This window comes from Felis catus, chromosome C1 (genome assembly GCF_018350175.1).
Source record: "Felis catus isolate Fca126 chromosome C1, F.catus_Fca126_mat1.0, whole genome shotgun sequence".
Taxonomy (NCBI): domain Eukaryota; kingdom Metazoa; phylum Chordata; class Mammalia; order Carnivora; family Felidae; genus Felis; species Felis catus.
In genome coordinates this window covers 161896952-161912819 of record NC_058375.1, presented here as the reverse complement: position 1 = coordinate 161912819, position 15868 = coordinate 161896952, and the positions used below count along the sequence as shown (strand labels likewise).

General features: G+C 41.7%; 1 long non-coding RNA gene across 1 annotated transcript; it reads right to left on the bottom strand.

The window, feature by feature from the left end:
- Nucleotides 1-788: 788 nt before the first annotated feature.
- On the bottom strand, nt 789-9203 carry LOC109502736. The gene is made up of 3 exons (XR_002161558.3): nt 8720-9203; nt 7415-7505; nt 789-1562 (listed from the first exon to the last, which is right to left on the bottom strand). It is a non-coding gene; the product is annotated as an uncharacterized LOC109502736 (long non-coding RNA).
- Nucleotides 9204-15868: the final 6665 nt, after the last annotated feature.

Here is a 15868-nt window from a genome sequence, read left to right as displayed (position 1 = left end):
TGCACAAATGCAGCAAAATGAGTAGCAATATTTTCATTGAAAATATGCCTCATGCAAATCAGTTTGGTAAATATGGAATTTAGCCTTTATAAAAGAGCACCTGTTCCCCCCTCCCATTCCTCCATTTAATTTTTGCATTCAGATGTGCTCTGCTCTTGCATAAGCCTGGTCCCATACACTATAACAAGAACAGACTTGCTGGTTTTGAATCCAGCCAAACACACCCCCCTATTTTCCAAGAAAAATCTTCTCTAAAAATTACAGGCACCTGCATGTTGGTTTTCTAGTGGGCCTTGAAGGGTATTTCCATAGGAGTGAAATATACTGACATTTTTAAAACACGAGAACCATTAGGAGTTGATAGGGACTCTCGTGGGTGAGGAGAGGGCAGCAGGGCAGACACAAGGTTCGTCTGGATCTGTCTGAGGCCTCAGTGCGGGCGGCGTTCCAGTCCCCCTCTGCGATGTGGTGACGCTTGGGTTAACTGCTCTTCTCTGCTGAGGAGCTGGGATTTCAACTCAGTTGTGGTTTGGTCTGGGTGGTTTCCTTTTTCCCTCACCATCAGAGAGATATTTTAAAATCACAAACAGAACCTGGGGAGAGGAGGCCCAATTTGACACCTTTGAACCTTGATGGGGCCACTTTATAGGTTCAGATTTAGAGGGATTGTTGGGTGGGGACGTGCAACCCGGGAGAGCCTTTCAGTGCCTTTCATAGAGGGATACAGAATCAGAGTTTCCTGAAATGGTGTTTTTTGTGTGAGACCTGTCAATAGAAATATCAAACTGTGAATATACAATTGAACTTTATTATCCCTTTTGATTTTGTAACTACATAGGTATGACAGACAGAGGCCGATTTGAAAAGAAACTCACAATTGCCAGCGTGTCCCTTGTATGAATCCCACGGCTGGAAGTTTTTCTGTAAATCGGCATCTTCAGGTAGGGGCTGTGCAGGTGCCTCCCACTGGCTCCCGAGATATGTTTTAATTAAGGAACATGAAATCTCTCAACCTTCCGTTACATAGTGGAATTGCCCTTGTGCTCTGAAATGTGGCTCCAGAGATGGCATTGTGGCGCTTCATATTTACTCTCTGCAGAACTTTCATTTCAAAGATTCTTACTTTGTGAGCCGAAGGGCTTTTTCTTTTCTTTCTTTTCTCTTTTTTTTCTTTCTGCTCATCCCTGAAATGGACGAACGCTGGAATTCGAGAGTCAAGCTGTGTCCTTTCTGCCTCTGGCATCATTAGAGAGCCGAAAGGTGGAAGCCAGTCTCCAAATGCTTGGCCTCAAAATGAAAATCTTGCCCCACTGAGGGATTCAGACAGTCTGGGCCAAGGCCCCTCTTGCCCATGGTAGCCGGAGCCAAACCAAAGGACCATGCTCTTCCTGGTGTTCTCAGTTGCTTAAAGTAACAGGAAGTGTAGCTCCTTATAAGCTCGGCCTCCCCAGAGCCTTTCCTCCCCAAAGCCTACATCGTGGTAAAAGAGAATGGCACAGATTCTTCAGGAATGAAGTCGCTCCTAAAGAGGCTTTCGATTTCAACCACATACGCAGAAATTACTAGAAGTAACACAGATTGATAAAGTGAGGTGCACACTAGCTAAGGGTGGCAAAAACCAAGGCCCAGGCATCTGATCTATATCTGCATCCATACGTGAAAGGCTGGACTAGACAATCTATAAAATATTCTTATGGTTCTAAGGCTCTACAAGTGCACCAGCTGCAGTTAGATGTTGAGAAATTAATGGAGATACAGAGAAGAAATAAAATACAGTCATTACCAGGGATGCCCTCCCCTCAAAAATGATGACAGGATTTACCTCTGGAAAGGAGAAGAGGGAAGGAGGATTGAGGAGGCAGACAAAGGAAATTTTAGCTTTATTTGCAATTCCTTTCTTTTTTATTTATTTACGAGGAGACCGTACTCATATTAATTGTGCAAGTTAAAAATTAATTTGAAATCCAGCCCACTCTAAAATGAAGTTAGAATGGACCAAAATGCTGCTTCCTCTCCCCAAGGCAAGCTGCAAAACAATGTGCTCACACTTATGACAATTCTATATATTTTATACAGGCATACATAGGTACGTAAGTGTACAGGGAAAGTTATGGAAGTACACATATACCAAGCTGATGGCGATGGTTAGCTCGGGGGGTGGGAGGTGTGCACTGGGTAATGAGAGTTAAAGATAACTTCAGACTTACCTGCAATGCTTTAAGATTTTAATAGGAGGAATGTATTCACACATTTCCTATCTAATGAAATCATACAATTTGCACACATGAGATTTTAGGGTCAAGTGTACATATAGGTGTGTGTACATATATGGACATATGCACACATGTATATATATGCACATGCACACATACACAGTTTCTGCCCCAAACAAGAATTTGCAGTATAACTGGAGACATTTCAAATGTATGAACACTCAACAACTGGAGAATGATCCTTAGCTCAGCTCGACCTCACTGGGAAGCCTTCCCAAAGTGTTCACACTGACCGTGCTCTTCTTGAACGCCTACCTTCAACATTACCTCACTCCTCATCACACCCATTCTCCCTCCCACTGTCTCTTTGGGTCCAGTTTTGTGATCCCTGAAAAAGGCAAGATCCCAACATTTTATCCTCTGTGTTTCTACCTAGAAGGCACAAGCCTAAGTGCCTCCTACCATTTGCTATTCTTCAGCCCACTCTGCTCACCTGACTCTAAGGGAATGAATGCCTCTTCCACTTCTCTGCTATAGGTATGCCCCCAGGCAGCCTGCGAGCATGCCAAGTCAGAGTCCAGAGACCAGCCCACAGCTACTGCATCACAATCCCGAGGTGAGGGCACCAGACACCCATATCGGTAGCCAGCACCCTGAGGAATGCTCATGCCAGGTCCAGTTGGCCAACACTGCTCTGAGGTCTAACATGGCCCGCACGTTACACCGAGGAGAGAGAAAGAAAACACATTTCTCTCCCATGTGGGATGTACTAAAAATGACTTTAGACTCTCCTACGCTCATGGATCCAGAAAGGAAAGCAATTTGGCATTATGCATCAAAAACCTTTAAAAAGCTCATAGCCTTTTATCCAGCAATGCTGCTTCTGGGCATCCGGATGAAAAGAATCAGAAACGAAGATAGAGATTTATGTATAGATATTCATCATGCAGTTGTTTATGGTTAAGTATGAAAATAGCTAAATGAAGCGTGATTCTTCCACACTGGTACTATACAACTATCCAGAAAGAGAAGGGGAACTTTTAAGTGCCTGGTTATGCTTATGGCTACTTATTAAGGAAATAATCAGGAATCAAAATGGTATCACGGACACGCTCTTTCTATAATGAAAAAAGAGGCAGAGAAAAAAAGGCTGGAAGAATAAAGGCTGAAGGAAAGATTAACAAAAAGAGGTGCCAAAGAGAGAGATACCTGATAAGCCAGAGTTAGTTGACATAAATCAGCCCTCAGCTCTTGGCATTCTATCCCATCAGTACCAGTAATAAAGAAAAACTGAGCAGACAATTTGGTTGACGATGTGGGAGGCAGAATATCACACAGCTGCTTTACCCACAGCTGTATGGCTTTGCAGTGTTGACAGTTTGAAAAAAGAGAAAGACAAATAGAAAATAAAACCTTGTATTGGGCTGGGAAGTAAGCAGATGGGCTGGGATGTGACCCACACAGGGAGTCTTGGTTTGATTAGTAGAAGTTACTGATTTAACTTGAATTTCAGACCTATAATTTCTATCTTTTAATGAAGTTTCCATTATTTGGAGTTTTCTCCCCCCTCAGGGCTTCTAAGTTTTTTTTTTAAACCAATATTTATTTCTATATGTTTTGTTTCATGCTTTGAAAAGTCTTCACAAACAAAATCACTATAATATACATTTTCCTTTGAAGATTCCACACCCCTTACCCAAACCGTCCTCTCCCCCCAACCCTCACATGGTAAGTAAACTCTTTGTATTATTGAAAACCTAAGCTTTGTAGACATAGGAAAAGTGAAGTGGTGGATTAAGCAATTATTTAGTGACCTTCAGCTGGGTAGACAAGCTGCCTAAATGATCCCATACAATGTTTTTTTCTCACTAGCTGTATTTTGTGTGTGTCTGTGTGTGTGTCTGTGTGTGCGTGCGCGCGCGCGCGCGTGTGTGTGTGTGTGTGTGTGTGACCAAAAATACGTGAATGACGGCCTCAACTCTTCTTTTCGCTTTGGCCCAAATCATCTTGTTACCGCTACTTAGGTCAGATGTCAAGTAATTAAGAGAATGATATTAACACATCAATTCTGAGAACTCTCTGTTTTATGAAAGCATCTATTTTAGAACTCTTGCAGGTGGCTGCAGCTCACAAAGCCCGTCAGATGGACTGGATGCAAAAAGGTTCAAGGGCTGCTTGTGTTTTTCAAATGTTATCTAAGGAATCTTTTCACAAATCCCTGCTATTGTTCGACATAATTTTTGTGGCTCTTGGGGACTTAAATGCAACTGAACAAGTTTAAAGGAACCAAAATATGACAAAAGAAAGAATAGTCCCCTATTATAAGGCATTCTCTTCTTTTTCTTTCCCCCCCTCCTCCACCTTTCAACCAGTGCCCTAGGCTGGCTGATGCAACTTATGTCTGAGAATGCTTGAAATTTTTGGGTTTTGACTGCACTGATTTAGTAGAGTATTGGAAGCACTATGCACATATTAGATTACCATAAATTAGGGAGCTTTTTTTTCCTTTCTTTTTTTTTTGAACATGAAGACATTGAAAAGCAATGTATGGTTGCTGGTTCAGGCTCATTTGACTGGTTTAATACTAAATTGATAGTAATTATAATCTCCATGGAATGAGATGCTCAGTGAATGTGATAGCACCCTCTGTATGGCCAAGGAAAAGTACTCTAAATACTCTAAATAATTGAAATTACTTGTGAATTTCAAAAAGCAAATAGAAATACATCTATTTCTTCCCTTTTACTTTATTGTTTTCCTCTTCTTAATCTCCCAAAGCCTTTCCATTACTTAAAAAATATCTTTTTCAGGGGCACCTGGCTGGCTCAGTGGGTCGAGCATGTGACTCTTGATCTCGAGGTCATGAGTTTGAACCCCACATTGGGTGCAGAGATTACTTAAAAAAAATCTCAGAGTTCTGTTTTCTTGTTCATCCTGTATGTAGTAATAATAATGGGGACAGTTTATATTTATCAAGTAATTACTATATGCAGGGCATGGAACTAAGTTAGTAAGTGTCACAGCCAGGTTCAGGACCCAGGGTTTCAAGTCCTGACACCATGCTCTCAACTATTATAATGGACCATAAATGAATATTTTCTACCCTGGGAGATACTTATACAAAGAGCAATTTATTTGCATAAAAGGAGAATACCCTACTAATGCTCATTAGATTTAATTATGTTTTTGATTAATAAGATTTGACGCAATAGACACATGATACCATTTATATATTTAACTTAACACTAGCTTTAATAGCATGACACTTCCATGCTTACCATAAAGTGTTTTTTCATGGGTTTATTCATTTATTTCTTTTGAACTCCTTGACTTGATTTGCCTCTAAGCTTTGCTCACTTCACAGTAGAAACAGCCAATGAACACCCATTTGTAAATTAAAGTATAGCAGACTTAGGAGATGTTCAAGGGGTAAAACAGGCAATTCTCCCAGCAAATAAAGCTCATCAAAGACTGTGCCAAGGAGAATGACTCCAGGAAACCAAAATACAGTGTTTTCATCCAATATCCCCTATACCACTCCAATAACCACTACCACTACCATCCATGATTTGAGAAGAAAAGGCTATCAGTAGAGAGAGAAATCGAGGGTCTCTCCAGGCTAGCAATGAGAAAATCATAGGAGAGGCAGGAAGTGAGTGAAACCCAAACTAGTAACAGGCTAGTCTTGGAGGCTGGTGGAGATGAGAGTTTGATGCTAAAACTTGGTCTGCAAAGTAAAAAATGGATTTAGGAGCAGTCAGGGCAAAACCTCAGGTTTGTTCTGTAGAGGATAAGAAATCAATATGGAGCAGAGGTTAATGAAAGAAAGAGTTTGTGCACAAGGCCAAGACTAAAGGCTGCAGGGGGCTGACTGTGAGTCTAGGTCAGAAAATGAAGGTCAGGAAGCTTTGGCTTTGGGGCTGGGGCTCATGTCTAGTTCCTGCTGACCCCAGCCTGGACATCCCTGGAATGCCAGGCTGTACCCCAAATACCAGTACTCATGTCCCAACCCACTGAGTGCCTTGGGAGGGACCCCGGGATCAGGTACGGCTACATCATTTACAGGTCAAAATGAAAACACTGTTAAAGATACTAAATTACAAGCTTTTTCTTCTACGGCCTTGTTCCCTTGACTTGTTATGATGTTTTTCATTTGTTATTTAAGATCATTCTAAGCAAAGAAAAATTACAATTTCAAATTACTGGCATGAATTTTACCGTTCATCTTTATATCATGCGATTCCACTTTTAAATGCAAATATAAGAACATTTAACTTGTATGAGGAATCACTGAAATGACACAATTTATATTTCCTAACTCGTACATACATATGTATTTCATCCTTACCAGAAGAGTGAAAATGCTGTACAAAACGTCAACCCTTTATTTTACTCGTTGTTTAATACATGCACATTCTACCAGCACTTTCTGTCTTTAGCTGATGAGTCTGGAAGGACTGAGAGGAAAAAGAACTATGGGTTGCCCTAGCTTTTTCTTTCCTTCGATGTCATCTTTCCCAGCGTAAGTAGTTGGCTAATATGAAGAAGTAACATGGTTAAGAAAGACTATTATTGTGTTCCTTGGAGTTTCTTAGAACAGCATTTCCTTCTTTCCACGTTGGAGGTAAGTTGCGGTTCAAAAAGAAAAGAGTGGCCTCTCCAGGATGTCAGCATCCCCATTTATTCAGTCATAGACGTAATGCTCTTACCTTGTACTCTCTTTTGAGCCTTGTGGAACTCCTATGCATCATGCGTCCACAGGAGCTCTATGCTTATGGAACTTTGTGAATTCTGTATGTGAACGGGGCATCAAGGAACAGTGGACATGCATATGGCGCTATCTCCTCTGCTCACAAACATGCTCCATTGTCCCACTGGACTTCATTTACAAAACAGAAGTTCAAAGAAAAAACTATTAAGAAATTCAAGATAGCAACAGCAGAGCATTAAGCCAAGCATAGGACCTTTCTGAGTTGGGGGTCCTGTTCAACCGCACAGGTGGCACATTCGTGAAGCTGACCTTGCCTGGAGTACCTGCTATTGTATAACTAGGAAATTATCCAGTGGTATCCTGAAATGTAAGGACTTATATTACTATGACTAGAATAGTAGTAGACAAAGACCTATACAGGAACAGCAATATACCTACTCACATAATGGGACAGAATTCCCAGTAAGCGCTCCTGAGTGGATCCACTCACCTGACCAGTGTTCCAGGACACTTGCTCAATGCCCCTCAGGAACTCTTTCTTGATCCATGAGCCCCAGCACATCCTAGGCCATGTAACAACCCTAGAAATGATTCTAATATGACTTGAACAGCCAGGAGACCCAGAGCCCCCTCTCTTTTACCTTCCTCCTCTTTCTTTTCCCCCTTCTTATTTTCTCAGCAAAACCCACATTCTGCTGTACCTTTCTACAACAATTAAATAGAACTCAATGGCCTACAGGAAGGGCTTCAAAATTAGAGACACTTGTTACCTTCCTTAGTTGGATGAAGGAGGAGAAGAAGACAGTGGGAAATACTGTCCATTCCTCCCCATGAATTTATACTCCAAAGGCTGAGCAGGAGGTACTTTCTGCAAAACGGTATCTTGTATACAGGGAGATAGTTTTGTCTTTGAATTATTTAACAGACAGAAGATTTGAAGCAGAGGAATTGTGACTTCCTAAAATTACAATTACACTGATTCTCTGGAACAAATTCTATGATTATATACCTATTTTTATAGAAATCAAACCAAAGCACAACCAGTGATCTGATGTACTTGGGCAACTTTTGAACAATGCCTTTCTCAGATTATTCTTTAAAGAATTGACCCAATATTCTCATTACTGAGTACCAGAAGTTATAAATTGTTCATTGTACATATCTATATATTGATGTATACTACTACTTATACGAGAAAATGGCCTTATAGATATTATACATCTATATATTTATATATGTAGATGACCTACATCTATATTTACCTATATATAGCTAAAGAATGGTCTTATAGTCTCATGAGCAACTTTGACAGCTCAAAGACCTTCTCTGATTGGATAAGAAATCTCATGTAACCTGATTTAAGTTGCCAATTTCAATCAGAGTTTTCCTCTGTGACAGAGACAGTCATGTACACTGATCTAGTTCGGTTGATAGTAACAGTTCTAGAAATCCAACACAGAGAGTGTTTTTTAATACAAATGTATACAGGATTGGAATGTTGATAAGACATTTGCAAATGTATATAGAAATATGATAATTTATACTATTTTTTGATAAGGCTCCTGGTTGGCATTAGTGATGTGTCATATGATTGCATTAATTGCAAAGAAGAAACTCAAAATGGCATAATTGTGCCTGATGTTCAAGTAATAGAAATGGAATTTAAAGTGTTGTTAGAAAATGGAAAATGTTATCGAGGTGAAAAGGTTTTAAAAACATGAATGCAAAACCGAACCATTAGCACATGTAACCCTTTCGTGGTATTATGAAGTATGCATCAGGGCTCCTACAATACCTGCTGACCCCGGCAAGGATAAAAGACAGATGGGAGGTGAGTATCAGTCTCCAGTGGGTTATCTCTGAAGCTACTTAGTGAGGTGAGGTGGGAGGTGGGGGGAGGAGTCACATGTTGTAATGCCCTCACTTTGTTAGGTCATAAGTACCTAGGTTGACGCCTTTGATTACTGGCTATCTTAGCGTGAGATGCAGCGTCATATGGTGGTCTGGAGTGTGGACTCCACATACCGCACTGCCTGAGTTCAAACCTTGGCTCTACTGCCAAACAGCTGTGTGTCCTTGAGCCAATTACTCTGCCTTTCTGTGCTTTTAGTAAAATTTGTAAATGCGGAGTCATTCCCTGTACCTTTCTTCAACCAGTTATAAGAATAAATGAGTTAAGGGCACCTGGGTGGCTCAGTTAGTTGGTCAAGCATCCGACTTCGGCTCAGTTCATGATCTTGTGGTTCACAAGATTGGGCTCAGGGCTGACAGCTCAGGGCCTGGAGCCTGCTTCAGATTCTGTGTTTCCCTCTCGTTCTGCCCCTCTCCTGCTCATATTCTGTCTCTGTCTCTCTCTCTCAATAATAAATGAACATTAAAAATTTTTTTAAAAAGAATGAGTTAATATTTGTTGAACACTTGAGACAGTGCCTGGCAAATAGTAAGTAATAAATGAGTGGGTTTTTTAGGTAAACAATTTTAACTGATTATAAAATGCATACATGGTGTTTTCTTTAAAGTCAGTATGAGCTGTGGAAATTCATCCTCTGAGAGGTCTCCTTAGTTATAGAGCACAGAATGAATCCCATTCAGTCACAGCAATTGCAGTGGAGATGGGGGTTCTATCATGGCCAAACATTCCCTTTTCTGTCACCCACAGCCTGGCTGACCATGTAGGCCCAGGCAGCCATGCTTATAGCTTTGACCAGGGCTGGCTGGACCAGAGAGAAAATCCTGATGAAATCTGAGCAAAATGATGCCCCCTCCAGGAAATTTGAAATGAGAGAACTGAAACATTGCCTGAGCTAACTTTCAGGAGCTGAAGTGCTAAGTTATGTACAATCCAAGAGGCGTGAACATCATCACAAGACAAAGTCATGTACCAGCATCCATTATGGGGGAGCACAAACCAAGAGCCCCATGCGGGAAGCCAGTCCATGAGATGCTCCCATGTCCCTACAATAAATCCCCTTCTCACTGAAGCCAGCTGGAATGGGTTATTGACGCATGCTGGGAAACAATTACTGACTACCTTCTGTTGTGCCCATCACCAGGCCAGATGTTGGGTGTGAGGAAGGACTGGAAGGAACTCCCACTTATTGAGGTGCCCAAGGTGTCAGGCAATGCTAGGCATTTCAATACATCATCTCACTTAAGCTCCCCAGTAATCATATTACCTCGGTCTTATTTCCCATGGGTGAAGACACTTATTTCATGGGTAAAGACACTGAGGCTCAAAGAAATAAAGTGGTTTTCCCAGGGAATGGCAGAGTTAGAATTTTATTCCAAATTTGTCAAACTCTAAGTGCCACGCTCCTTCCAAAATATTTTAAAAGGTGTTCAAGGGTGCACACATGAAAATGTGTACCTTGTAGCTCTGCTTGTTTATATTATTCGAAATGCATTCAGTGGCTGCAGTGGACAGCATTCAACCACAGAGCCAGACAGCCAGCCTCTGCCCCCCTTCAATCCTAACTAGCAAACCAAAGCCAATACACGTAAGGTCCTAGTCTTCGATGCAAGGAGTGCATTTTAGGGGTAGGGGAAAGAATAAGTACAGAAGTGGGTTGAACTTGGGGGGAGGAAGTTGAGGAATTTCCCTTCTCTCATGATCAAAGTGAGAGGAAGCTGACAGTTCATCTAGGTTCGATCTGGCAACTTGCCTATTGTCGGGAGAGCCCAGGGGAGGCTCCATGTTGGAAGTCATCTCTCCCTCCTGTCCGTTCCTGTGGCACTTGGTTAGTAACGCGTTTTTGCATCTCGTAGCAGATATCTGTATTAACTCTGGACACTCTTTTGCAGAATTGTGCAAGCCAGAACAGCACTCTGAAATATTTTTAACCAATGTCCATGTAAACAGTTTGTTGAGAAATCTCAGCTCTTTTGCTTATGAGCATTAAAGAATTTTGCAAAAATTGTCACCAACTATACTATGCTTGATGGCCACCTCCCTTCTACTGTTGGGTAGTGCTTCCCTTAATGACTACTTGGCTAGATTGCATATATTTTCAGCCATTGTGGCTTATTAAAACAATCTTCCTCCAGTCCTGTGTTTATAAAACATCACCCCCAAATATGATTTAAAATCATCTCCTTCCTTTCCCAGCACAGGGTTAAAACTGTATGGAGCAGGGGGAGTGCCTGACTGTCACCTCTTTCTCCTCTTTTGAGATGCTAGTTCCTCGGGTGTGCTTGTGGGAGGACGGGAGGGAAAAGTGCAAAGGAGAGATGTCTTCTTCCTTAACCCATCAGCCTCTAGTCTTCCACTTGGTTGGCCACAACTGCTGTTCCTGCCCATTGTCTTGGGGTTAGGGTGGACACGTGGTAGCTTCCACATGGCCAATGGCAAGGGCCTCATTCTCATGCAGCAAACTAGCCTTCGCTGCCCCTCACCATATTTAGCTGCGCTTACCAACTGACTCTGGGCTGGGGGTCTCCAGCTGTGTTTTTCCGATGTGTGCCTCTCCTCGTCCTCCATGAAGTGTAGCTACAACCTTGTGGCAAATTCTCAGGCCCTTGGGCAAGTGAGGGGCCCATCGCTTATACTCATCCAGGAATATGGCCAACATTCACCAACTCTTTTCCCCTCTGCTCTGGTATTATAGGGGGCAGATTGGCAAATCTGCCACCTATGTGGTCAGTCAACCAAGGAAGCAAATGCCAGTCTCGCATTCTTGTAGACACCCCCAATCTTTATGAGATTTTAGTAAGGCTTTTTACAGCAAGCTGGGGAAGGAAATAGCTCTTCTTCTCCCATTGCTATGCAAGCATGGAAAGCTGCAAACATTTCTCTCTCCAGCTGGTGTGACTCATTCTCTGTAAGCCCTGCTGGGAGGTGACAAGCCCCACAGAGGAGCAGTGCCTGTCCTTAGGATAAACAAGAGGAAATGCCCATTGATACCCTGTTAAAGTGAAATCAGTTGCCAACATACCCAGCATGCACTCCTCTTTATGTTAAATAATAATAATATGTTTGGGGTGTCTGGGTGGCTCAGTCATTTAAGCTTCCAACTCTTGATTTTGGCTCAGGTCATGATCTTATGGTTCATGAGATCAAGTCCCCTGTTGGGCTCTGTGCTGACAGCACGGAGGCTGCTTGGGGTTCTCTCTCTCCCTCTCTCTCTCTCTGTCCCTCCCCCAGTCACGTGCATGTGCTCTCTCTCTCTCAAAATAAATAAATTAAAAATAATAATATATTTATTTGTATGCTTTTAAGCTCTTCATGAAGTTTTTGTAGACCTTTCTTTTCATTAGAGGATATCTTTTGCTCAGGAGCAATTATCTATGGTATCTCCTAGATAAGGCCAGCCCCTTGGGATATACCCTGAAAGTAAGGAGAGGGGAAGCAGTGGATTAAGTGTCTATTGTCTGGTGATGGTAGGTGGATAAATCATCTTTCTGCCTTGTTACCCCTTGACCAACACTGACATGCACACACACCTCCCAATTCAGGGGTGTGGGTGGGGGAAGCTGTTTCTCCTGCAATACTCCTCATCACCATTTTTTTATATAAAACATGAGATACGGGGCTTGGTACCAATCATTAGGGGAGAACCAAGGAAACAAATCAGGATGAGAAAGACGAAAAGATATGGAATTTCTTACAGTCAGCATTTTGCTGTTCCATTTTATAAGGGAAGTACAAGTTGTTTTAAGATGTTATATGTATTACTTGCTTTGAATCTGAATTAAAAAATATACAGTGCTATTAAAATAGTACAATAATTCATTGGGGTTAAAAATATGAAACATTACACCTCCAAACAATGAAATCTAATTAAATGAGTCTATTAATAATTACAAAAGGATGTGATGGAGTGTGGAATGAACTTTGGACAATTTATTATTTGTTTTAAGACTGTTATCTTAGCCTGTTTGGGCTCCTATCACAAAGATACTGGGTGGCTTATAAGCAACAAACATTAATTTCTCACAGATCTGGGGGCTGAACGCCCAAGATTATGGTGCCAACAGATTTGGTGTCTGTGAAGGGCCACTTCCTGTTTCACAGATAGTGCCTTCTCACTGTGTCCTCAAATAGTAGGAGGGGGAAGGGGGCCCGGGCATCTCTTTTATGAGAACATGAATCTCATTCATGAGGGCTCCACCTTCATGATCTAATCACCTCCCAAAGACCCTACCTCATAATACCACGTTGAACATTAGGCTTTCAATGTACAAATTTGGAGGAACACACTCAGACTGTAGCAAATGACATTTGTCATTTGTCTTCCCCTTCTTTTTTTTTCTTTACTTTAAAAAATGCTTTTTAGTGCATGGCACCCACTGTTATATTGGGGGGGGGGGGCAGGGCCAACAGTGCTGGAGCCAAGGAAGCATCAGGGCCTCTAGGAGGTTGGTGAGACTCCTGGGGTCTGCAGGGCCAGAGTGGAGGGCATGGTCAGGACATGGCTGGCAGACAAGGAAAATAAGCACATAAAGAAAGATATGAACAGATAAGGGGAACCACCTTTTTTACAGTTTAAAAAGTGGTTACAAATATGGAAAGGGTAGGGGGCACCTGGGTGGCTCAGTCGATTAAGCATCCGACTTACGATTTCGGCTCAGGTCATGATCTCACAATTCGTGAGACGGAGCCCCGTGTCAGACTCTGTGCTCGCAGTGCAGAGCCTGCTTGGGATTCTCTGTCTCCCTCTCTCTCTGCCCCTCTCCCACTTGCACTCCCTCTTTCTCTCTCTCTCAAATAAATGAACATTTTTTTAAAAATGGAAAGGGTAAAGGCTAAAATATGTCCTGTATTGGAACAGACACTGTTGGTGTGAATTCGTAATTTTTAATATATTTACATAGATTTAAAAATAGATATAGATGTATGTATGTGTGTATATGTATAAACACATATATATTGCTTGGCTCTGTTCACTGAATGGCTTAGATGCGATGCGCACACCCAGTGCCCAGATCTTGGTTTCTAAATACCATTCTCCACTCACAGCAATTGGGACTTTTTGGAGAAATGGCTGAGGCAGGCAAAGCACCAGATGAACCTGGAACATCTTGTTGTCCCAGAGGAAGGAATTCTCCAAAAGTTAAGGGGACCCATCAAAAATCACACAGAAATCAGCTTTGAACGTGCCTCCACTAGCCAAATATCGGGTAATTTGAGCATCAGAACAAATAATGATGTAATGGATGTTATGGATTATGACCCATCAAGTGAAATGGAAATCCATGGGTCTTACTGATAGGAATAAATAAGCAAATACATGAGGGAAAATGCAAAGCACTTCCTTTCAGTAGAAAGACATCTAAGAAATGCAGACGTAATGATGAAATTAGAAAAATCAACATTTGGCAACTATTGTAGTAAAACTTTATTCAGGCAAAAAATCAACCAAGGATGATAAAATAAGCTGAGAGTTTGTTGAGGAATAGGATATTAACACGATTTTAAGGTAGTGCCCCACGGGATACTTATTCATTACAAATGAAAAAATAATAATAACTTACAGTGAAGAAACCTGGCAAACATCACCTTAGCCAGAGATCAGAGTGAATGTGTCCTGTGATGGGACATAATGTCATTTTCTTCCCACCATGATATACTGAGGATACGGTGTCACTTTGATGACATTCCTGCCATAAATGCATAACCTAAATCTAACAGAGAAGCAGCAAGAGACAAGCTCAAATTGAGGGACACTCTACAAAATGACTGAATGCTACGAAAACATCCAGGTCGCAAAGGACAAGACTAAGGAAGCACTCCAGAATTAGGAGACTAGAGAGATACGTGAAAAGATGTGGTAACGAAACGCAACATGTTATCCTGTATCGGATAATGAACCAGAAAAGAAATTTTTTTTCTGCTATACAGACAGTTATTGGGATAATTGGTGAAATTCAAATGAGGTCCTAGGATTAGACAATGTAATGTTATATCAATAATAATTTCCTGATTTTGTTGGTTATTCTTTGATTAGATAGGAGAATATTTTTGTTTTTTAGGAAAGACAGTAAAATATTAGGAGTTTTCAATTTACCTTCTATTGATTCAGATGGGAAAAAAGGAGGACATTGGGAGGAGGAGGGAAGAGAGAAGGACTTGGGGGACATGGAGGGGGAAGGAGAGGAGGAGAAGGAGGGGGGATGAGGGGGAGCAAGAGAGGGGAAAGAGGAGAAGGAGAAGAGGAAGAAGAGAAAGAAGAAGGAGAAGAATATATTTATCAGGACAAGAATGATAAAAAACCAACCATGCTAATAATCTTAACAACTGGAAATCTGGATTAAAGGTATACAAGATTTGCTCTTCTTCCATGTTTTCTCTGAGTTTAAAATTATTTCAAAATAAAAAGTTAAAAACATAAAAGGAATCACTACAGTTCATCTTAGTTTGATTCTTTGAGGGCAAAGACTGCTTCATGCACCTGCTTTGCCTCGTCTGGCCCATTTCCAAGTACAGAAGAGAAACCCAATGACTTTGTTTGAACACCTGGTGATTACACTTGCCTTATCTTCTTGCTAAACTGTAAGCTACTAGAGGGCTTGAACCATGTCTTCCTTCTGGGGATTCCATCAAGACCAGCTCCCTGTTCTATGCACAACTGACATCACTGGTCATGTGCAGAACTCAATGGAATTTCATGGCCACTCAAATGTTATAATGATTAGGTTCTGACAAAGATCCCCTTTATAGGCCTGTGCCAACCACCACAGGACTTGAGACGAAAACTCCCCTCCTAGGCCTCTGAAAGCCAGGGTCCAGGTTAAGCAGGCCTTTGTGAAGCTGCATTCTCTTGGAGCAGCTCCTCACTCACTCTCCACTGTCACCTTTGGCAGGCAGCCTTCCTCTTGGTCTGCGGTCATTACTCTAATGAAGTGCAGCTGGGGTTTCAAACAATGAACTTGCACTCAAGTGGCAGCCGCCCTTCAAAGAACAGTACCCTCACGTGCTGGAACCGCCCTCCCAGACCAGAAATTGGCC